Genomic DNA, 8,866 nt, shown 5'->3' with positions numbered 1-8,866 from the left:
CAGGGATGGCTGGACTATCATATAAGGAGAGACTGGATCAACTGAGCCTTTATTCACTGGGGTTTAGAAGGATGAGAGTGGATCTCATAGAAACATATAAGATTCTGACGGGACTGGACAGGTTAGATGCGGGAAGAATGTTACCGATGTTGGGGAAGTCCAGAAAGGGGACATAGTCTTAGAACAAGGGGTAGGCCATTCAGGACTGAGATGAGGAGAAACTTCTTCACTCAGAGAGTTATTAATCTGTGAAATTCCCTGCTGCAGAGAGTTGTTGAGGCCAGTTCATTGGATATATTCAAGAGGGAGTTAGATATGGCCCTTACGGCTAAAGGGATCAAGGGGTATGGAGAGAAAGCAGGAAAGGGGTACTGAGGGAATGATCAGCCATGATCTTATTGAATGGCGGTGCAGGTTCGAAGGGCCAAATGGCCTACTCCTGCACCTATTTTCTATGTTTCTATGTTAATATCACTTCCAACGTCACTCATCACACCAATGCGGGATTACCTGCACCACCTTTAAAACAACTTACTAGTCAGCCTGTTGAAATGGCCCCATAAGTCATACCAACGCTCACATTTATATTCATCTCTACAACTACCAAAATTCCACATTTTACACAAAAAATCAACAATTATTCACACTTGCAACTCACACCACATCTAACAACATTTTCAAAGCAGCAATGCCAACTCTGCACTTTAACCTCATAAGTACCTTGATGGCTGTAAACCGCTTTGCGGTCTTCAAAGGCGCTATATAAATGCACCGCTTTCTTTTTCCACAACATTTTCAATCTTATACGACACAGCCCAAAACAAGGCCATTCAGTCCCCCCTGGCTCTCACGGTTCTTTCAAAGGGCTATCCAATTAATCCTACTCCTCTTCTTTCCCCAAAGCCCGGACATTATTTTTCCTTCAAGTATTATCCAAATTAACTTTTCCACATTACTATTCAATGTGCTTCCACCACCTTTTCACACAGCTCACAACAATTTGCTGCATAATGTTGTTTTACTTTCAGTCGCTTCAGGTCGGGGAGCGGACATCCTCCTGTTGCCTCTCGTTCTTTGGCAAATTTTCTTCAATCTCTGTCCCCTGGTTAATGACCTTCTGACACTGGAAAAAGTTTATCCTCATTTACTGATCAATGTGTCATTTATATAGCGCCTTTAACGTAGTAAAACATTCCAAGGCACTTCACAGGAGTGTTATCAAACAAAACTTGACACCGAGCCACATAAGGAGGTGTGAGGACAGGTGACCTAAAGTTTGGTCAAAGAGCGTCTTAAAGGAGCGTCTTAAAGGAGCAGATGTTTTGGGGGGGAATTCCAGTGTTTCGGGCCAAGGCAGCTGAAAGCACGCCCGCTGATAGCGGCTCTGCAAAAAATTGGAGCCCCACTTCAACAAAAGAAGGTGGAGTGAGATGGGTTATGGGAAAGTGGTGAAATGGTTCCACCACAGGGGGTGAATGTCACAGGTCTTAGTCCTGGGGAATGCCTTGGGACGTTTCACTGCGTTAAAGGCGCTATATAAATACAAGTTTTTGTTGTTGCTGTTGTTGTGACGAAGACTCCCGGCCACAAGCTCACACCTCCCTATTGATCTTCCCCTGTGCAAAACTGGAACATTGATTTTTCAAACACGTCAGATTCTGAATTAGTTTTCATGTGAAGATTTGACAAACATTTACTTCACAGGCAATAAATATACATCGCGATTATATTTGCGGAAAACTTTCCCTGGCCCGAAGGCATGTTACTGATTTCCTTTTAAGGGCAATATGCAAATAAGGACGGTATCTTCTGTGTTACTGCAGTGTTTTCACAAGGCATATATCATTAGACATTGCAATATTTTAGCAGAATGGACATGTCAAAGCAGCAGCACTTTGTGAAAAGGGACATTGTGATTTTTTAGACATGAGTCGTTGAGACGTTAAGAGGCAGCGGATGATGTCGGGAGGCAGTTGTGTGCACAATTTAAGCATACTTACCTGGCAGGGGAGTAACCATGATCAAGAAGGTGGTTTTCCCAGGACGAGGCTAACCCATTGCACTTCGGGTGTGCTGACGCCTGCGATGTCCCCAAATGCGGGATACTCGACTGCAAAATTTGTGGTAGTGGGGGACTGCGTTCGCGCTCTCCCCTGGCTTTATAATTAATATCAGAATTATAAATAGACCTATCTGCAAACTAAATAAATATTCTTTCATCAATGTCATGGTCTGCTTCACTTCATTCAGTGTAGCTCAACTTTATTTCCAACAGAGGGAGCTGTAAAAGCGGCCTGACATGCTAATGGGGAAGGCACAGTTTAACGCCCTTCTGCCACTGGAAAACCCTCTTCTCCTCGCTGACATGCTCCATCCACCTCACAGCTTTCATCTGTATCATGCTGCTTGTTTTTCTTGCAAAATTATACTTTATTCGCAAAATAATCACGATACCTTCGTTCACAATACACTTGCGTACAGTTCATTTCAAGCTACAGTTTAGTACAATCTGCAAGTCGCCTTACATGTAGTACTGTGCAAATAAGGCACAATAATTAAAGTTCTGCACTCTTTAGTAACTTGTAAAGAAATGGAAATGTATTCTCATCTGCTACATGTAACGTGATTTGCTGTGAAGGGAATATAGGATCGGTCCGCCCAGTTGCCAAACATAAGAATTAGGAACAGGAGTAGGCCATTTAGCCCCTCGAGCCTGCTCCGCCATTCAACAAGATCATGGCTGATCTGGCCGTGGACTCAGCTCCACTTACCCACCCGCTCCCCATAACCCTTAATTACCTTATTGGTTAAAAATCTTATCTATCTGTGATTTGAATATATTCAATGAGCTAGCCTCAACTGGGGGCAGAGAATTACACAGATTCACAACTCTCTGGGAGAAGAAATTCCTTCTCAACTCGGTTTTAAATTGGCTCCCCCGTATTTTGAGGCTGTGCCCCCCTAGTTCTAGTCTCCCCGACCAATGGAAACAACCTCTTCGCCTCTATCTTGTCTATCCCTTTCATTATTTTACATGTTTCTATAAGATCACCCCTCATCCTTCTGAACTCCAACGAGTAAAGACCCAGTCTACTCAATCTATCATCATAAGGTAACCCCCTCATCTCCGGAATCAGCCCAGTGAATCGTCTCTGTACCCCCTCCAAAGCTAGTATATGCTTCCTTAAGTAAGATGACCAAAACTGCACGCAGTACTCCAGGTGCGGCCTCACCAATACCTTATACAGTTGCAGCAGGACCTCCCTGCTTTTGTGTTCCATCCCTCTCGCAATGAAGGCCAACATTCCATTCGCCTTCCTCATTACCTGCTGCACCTGCAAACTAACTTTTTGGGATTCATGCACAAGGACCCCCAGGTCCCTCCGCACCTCAGCATGTTGTAATTTCTCCCCATTCAAATAATATTCTCTTTTACTGTTTTTTTCCCCCAAGGTGGATGACCTCACACTTTCCGACATTGTATTCCATCTGCCAAACCTTAGCCCATTCGCTTAACCTATCTAAATCTCTTTGCAGCCTCTCTGTGTCCTCTACACAACCCGCTTTCCCACTAATCTTTGCGTCATCTGCAAATTTTGTTACACTACACTCTGTCCCCTCTTCCAGGTCATCTATGTATATTGTAAACAGTTGTGGTCCCAGCACCGATCCCTGTGGCACACCACGAACCACCGATTTCCAACCCGAAAAGAACCCATTTATCCCGACTCTCTGCTTTCTGTTAGACAGCCAAGAGGTGTAGTGTAACAAAATTTGCAGATGACGCAAAGATTAGTGGGAAAGCGGGTTGTGTAGAGGACACAGAGAGGCTGCAAAGAGATTTAGATAGGTTAAGCGAATGGGCTAAGGTTTGGCAGATGGAATACAATGTCGGAAAGTGTGAGGTCATCCACCTTGGGGGAAAAAAACAGTAAAAGAGAATATTATTTGAATGGGGAGAAATTACAACATGCTGAGGTGCAGAGGGACCTGGGGGTCCTTGTGCATGAATCCCAAAAAGTTAGTTTGCAGGTGCAGCAGGTAATGAGGAAGGCGAATGGAATGTTGGCCTTCATTGCGAGAGGGATGGAACACAAAAGCAGGGAGGTCCTGCTGCAACTGTATAAGGTATTGGTGAGGCCGCACCTGGAGTACTGCGTGCAGTTTTGGTCATCTTACTTAAGGAAGCATATACTAGCTTTGGAGGGGGTACAGAGACGATTCACTGGGCTGATTCCGGAGATGAGGGGGTTACCTTATGATGATAGATTGAGTAGACTGGGTCTTTACTCGTTGGAGTTCAGAAGGATGAGGGGTGATCTTATAGAAACATGTAAAATAATGAAAGGGATAGACAAGATAGAGGCGAAGAGGTTGTTTCCATTGGTCGGGGAGACTAGAACTAGGGGGGCACAGCCTCAAAATACGGGGGAGCCAATTTAAAACCGAGTTGAGAAGGAATTTCTTCTCCCAGAGAGTTGTGAATCTGTGTAATTCTCTGCCCCCAGTTGAGGCTAGCTCATTGAATATATTCAAATCACAGATAGATAAGATTTTTAACCAATAAGGTAATTAAGGGTTATGGGGAGCGGGTGGGTAAGTGGAGCTGAGTCCACGGCCAGATCAGCCATGATCTTGTTGAATGGCGGAGCAGGCTCGAGGGGCTAAATGGCCTACTCCTGTTCCTAATTCTTATGTTTGGCAACTGGGCGGACCGATCCTATATTCCCTTCACAGCAAATCACGTTACATGTAGCAGATGAGAATACATTTCCATTTCTTTACAAGTTACTAAAGAGTGCAGAACTTTAATTATTGTGCCTTATTTGCACAGTACTACATGTAAGGCGACTTGCAGATTGTACTAAACTGTAGCTTGAAATGAACTGTACGCAAGTGTATTGTGAACGAAGGTATCGTGATTATTTTGCGAATAAAGTATAATTTTGCAAGAAAAACAAGCAGCATGATACAGATGAAAGCTGTGAGGTGGATGGAGCATGTCAGCGAGGAGAAGAGGGTTTTCCAGTGGCAGAAGGGCGTTAAACTGTGCCTTCCCCATTAGCATGTCAGGCCGCTTTTACAGCTCCCTCTGTTGGAAATAAAGTTGAGCTACACTGAATGAAGTGAAGCAGACCATGACATTGATGAAAGAATATTTATTTAGTTTGCAGATAGGTCTATTTATAATTCTGATATTAATTATAAAGCCAGGGGAGAGCGCGAACGCAGTCCCCCACTACCACAAATTTTGCAGTCGAGTATCCCGCATTTGGGGACATCGCAGGCGTCAGCACACCCGAAGTGCAATGGGTTAGCCTCGTCCTGGGAGAACCACCTTCTTGATCATGGTTACTCCCCTGCCAGGTAAGTATGCTTAAATTGTGCACACAACTGCCTCCCGACATCATCCGTTGCCTCTTAACGTCTCAACGACTCATGTCTAAAAAATCACAATGTCCCTTTTCACAAAGTGCTGCTGCTTTGACATGTCCATTCTGCTAAAATATTGCAATGTCTAATGATATATGCCTTGTGAAAACACTGCATTAATACAGAAGATACCGTCCTTATTTGCATATTGCCCTTAAAAGGAAATCAGTAACATGCCTTCGGGCCAGGGAAAGTTTTCCGCAAATATAATCGCGATGTATATTTATTGCCTGTGAAGTAAATGTTTGTCAAATCTTCACATGAAAACTAATTCAGAATCTGACGTGTTTGAAAAATCAATGTTCCAGTTTTGCACAGGGGAAGATCAATAGGGAGGTGTGAGCTTGTGGCCGGGAGTCTTCGGCACAACAACAGCAACAACAAAAACTTGTATTTATATAGCGCCTTTAACGCAGTGAAACGTCCCAAGGCATTCCCCTGGACTAAGACCTGTGACATTCACCCCCTGTGGTGGAACCATTTCACCACTTTCCCATAACCCATCTCACTCCACCTTCTTTTGTTGAAGTGGGGCTCCAATTTTTTGCAGAGCCGCTATCAGCGGGCGTGCTTTCAGCTGCCTTGGCCCGAAACACTGGAATTCACCCCAAAAACATCTGCTCCTTTAAGACGCTCCTTTAAGACGCTCTTTGACCAAACTTTAGGTCACCTATCCTCACACCTCCTTATGTGGCTCGGTGTCAAGTTTTGTTTGATAACACTCCTGTGAAGTGCCTTGGAATGTTTTACTACGTTAAAGGCGCTATATAAATGACACATTGATCAGTAAATAAGGATAAACTTTTTCCAGTGTCAGAAGGTCATTAACCAGGAGACAGAGATTGAAGAAAATTTGCCAAAGAACGAGAGGCAACAGGAGGATGTCCGCCCCCCGACCTGAAGCGACTGAAGGTAAAACAACATTATGCAGCAAATTGTTGTGAGCTGTGTGAAAAGGTGGTGGAAGCGCATTGAATAGTAATGTGGAAAAGTTAATTTGGATAATACTTGAAGGAAAAATAATGTCCGGGCTTTGGGGAAAGAAGAGGAGTAGGATTAATTGGATAGCCCTTTGAAAGAACCGTGAGAGCCAGGGGGGACCGAAAACAATGGCTTCGGTCTTCCCAATGTTCAACTGGAGAAAATTTCTGCTCATCCAGTACTGGAGGTTGGACAAGCAGTCTGACAATTTAGAGACCGTGGAGGGGTCGAGAGATGTGCTGGTGAGGTAGAGCTGGGTGTCATCAGCGAACATGTGGAAAGTGACGCTGTGTTTTCGGATGATGTCGCCAAGGGGCAGCATGTAGGTGAGAAATAGGAGGGAACCAAGGATCGATCCCTGGGGGACACCAGAGGTAATGATGCGGGGGTGGGGAGAGAAACCATTGCAGGTGATTCTCTGCCTACGATTAGATAGATAAGAATGGAACCAGGCGAGTGCAGTCCCACCCAGCTGGGCGATGGTGGAGAGGTGTTGGAGGAGGATAGAGTGGTCAGCTGTGTCAAAGGCTGCAGACAGGTCGAGGAGGACGAGGAGTTTACCTTTGTCACAGTCACATAGGACGTCATTTGTGACTTTGATGAGAGCGGTCTCAGTACTGTGGCAGGCGTGGAAACCGGATTGGAGGGCTTCAAGCATGGAATTGTGGGAAAGGTGGGCACGGATCTGGGAGCCAACAACACGTTCAAGGACTTTGGAGAGGAAAGGGAGGTTGGAGATGGGCCGGTAGTTTGCAAAGATGGAGGGGTCGAGAGTTGATTTTTTGAGGAGAGGGGTGATGACGACAGATTTCAGGGGGAGAGGGGGTCAGTACCTGAGGAGAGAGAACCGTTAACAATGTCAGCTAACATGGGAGCCAGAAACGGAAGTTGGGTGGCCAGCAGTGTAGTGGGAACAGAGTCAAGGGAGCAGGAAGTGGGTCTCGTGGACAGGATGCACTCGGAAAGGTCACGAGGGGAGATGGAAGAGAAACTGGAGAAAGATGTGAGGTCAGGGCTGGGGCAGTGGGGATGCAGAGAGAAAGTTTGGCCCGGTGGGGGAGGGGAAGGGAAGAGGCAGAGGTGGCCGAACAGATGCTCTCAATCTTAGAGAAAAGGAAGTCGATGAGCTCCTCATATTTATTGTCGGAGGTGAGGGTGGAGACTGGGGAAATGGGTTTAAAAAGATGGTTACCTGTGGAGAATAGACGCTGGGGTTTATCTTTACATTCCAGAATGATTCTGGAATAGTGAGCGATATTGGCAGACGAGAGCAGGAGCTGATAATGGTTTATACAGAGAGAAGCTGACAGACAGAGAGAGATGGAGAGAGGTGTGACTGATACAGTGACACAGAGCGACAGTGACACCGAGAACGAGATAAAGCTGTGACTCAATCGCCCTGCTCAGTCCCTATCGCTGTGCGTCTCTCCCAGTTTCGGTGAAACTTTGAGAATAATGGCCTAAAACAATGAAAAGGAAGGCCCCTCACCAATCCTCGACGTCACTGGTCATCGCCTTCAGCTTGCCCACAGCCAGATTGTAGGAGGCATGGGGATGGCCCTGGTCAGCAGCTTTTCTGTGGGATGTGAGGGAGAATTGCCGTCAGCTCCTTCAGTTAACACCAGACACTGATGATGATGCAGCGCGATCACGTTAAGAAACCAGCCCCGGGAGTTTGCTGCAGTGGGAGCCGGCCCAATCCATCCCCTCCCAGCCGTGACGGAGAGAGTCCGAGTGGTGACTGAAAGTGCGTTGATGAACTGGGTAGTGAGGGCGAAAAGGAGTTGGTAATTGTAAAGTCCTGTCCCCTCAGTACAGACTCACACGGGGCATGTAGTGAAGTCAAGGTCACTCTGGACCTGCACCTTTATTTCACAGCTCTGGAATGCTGCACTTGCCTGAGACCTGTCCTTATATACCTGTCTCTTCCAAGTGCACCCCTGGTGGTAAGGTATGCTGGTGGTTACAGGTCATATCTTATTACAGTCATGTATAGCATGTTAGGATACAGTTATATATAATAATGTAAGATACATGACATCACCCTCCCCCAAGGTCTTATTGTCTTTATAGGTTCAGTCTCTCAGGTGGTCTACGCTCTCGTGTGGAGCGTCTGAGTTGTGGTTCAGTTGTTTGCCTTGGTGTCTGTTTTTCTTTGGGTGTGGTTGCTGGTATCTCGCCTGGGCTGTCTGTTTCGATTGGTGTGATTGTTGTTGACTCGCCTGGGCTGTCTGTTGGGATTGCCCTTTCCTCAGGTTGTTCCCTTTGTCTGTCCACCAGGTGTGGTGCGAGTTCCACATTGTAGTCTGCCTCTGGTTCCGCAGTGCTGTTGGTAAATCTGCTTTTGACTTAGTCTACATGCCTCCGGCAGGTTTTGCCATTGTCCATTTGTACTACCAGTAGCCTGTTTCCTTCCTTGCCCATTACTATCCCTGCAAGCCATTTGGGACCC

The 8,866-nt window shown here is 46.0% G+C and overlaps 2 non-coding genes across 2 annotated transcripts; one reads left to right on the top strand and one right to left on the bottom strand.

Moving 5' to 3' along the window:
- Positions 1–1,992: 1,992 nt before the first annotated feature.
- Positions 1,993–2,156, top strand: LOC139241210 (U1 spliceosomal RNA). The gene has a single exon (XR_011588817.1). It is a non-coding gene; the product is annotated as a U1 spliceosomal RNA (small nuclear RNA).
- A 3,055-nt stretch (positions 2,157–5,211) lies between these two features.
- LOC139241205 (U1 spliceosomal RNA) lies at positions 5,212–5,375 on the bottom strand. Its single transcript, XR_011588816.1, has one exon. It is a non-coding gene; the product is annotated as a U1 spliceosomal RNA (small nuclear RNA).
- Between the last annotated feature and the right edge of the window lie 3,491 nt (positions 5,376–8,866).

The sequence above is a fragment of the Pristiophorus japonicus genome, assembly GCF_044704955.1.
Source record: "Pristiophorus japonicus isolate sPriJap1 chromosome 24 unlocalized genomic scaffold, sPriJap1.hap1 SUPER_24_unloc_1, whole genome shotgun sequence".
In the NCBI taxonomy this organism is placed as follows: domain Eukaryota; kingdom Metazoa; phylum Chordata; class Chondrichthyes; family Pristiophoridae; genus Pristiophorus; species Pristiophorus japonicus.
Note: the sequence above shows the minus strand (reverse complement) of the source record. Positions and strands in the feature narration are given on the sequence as shown.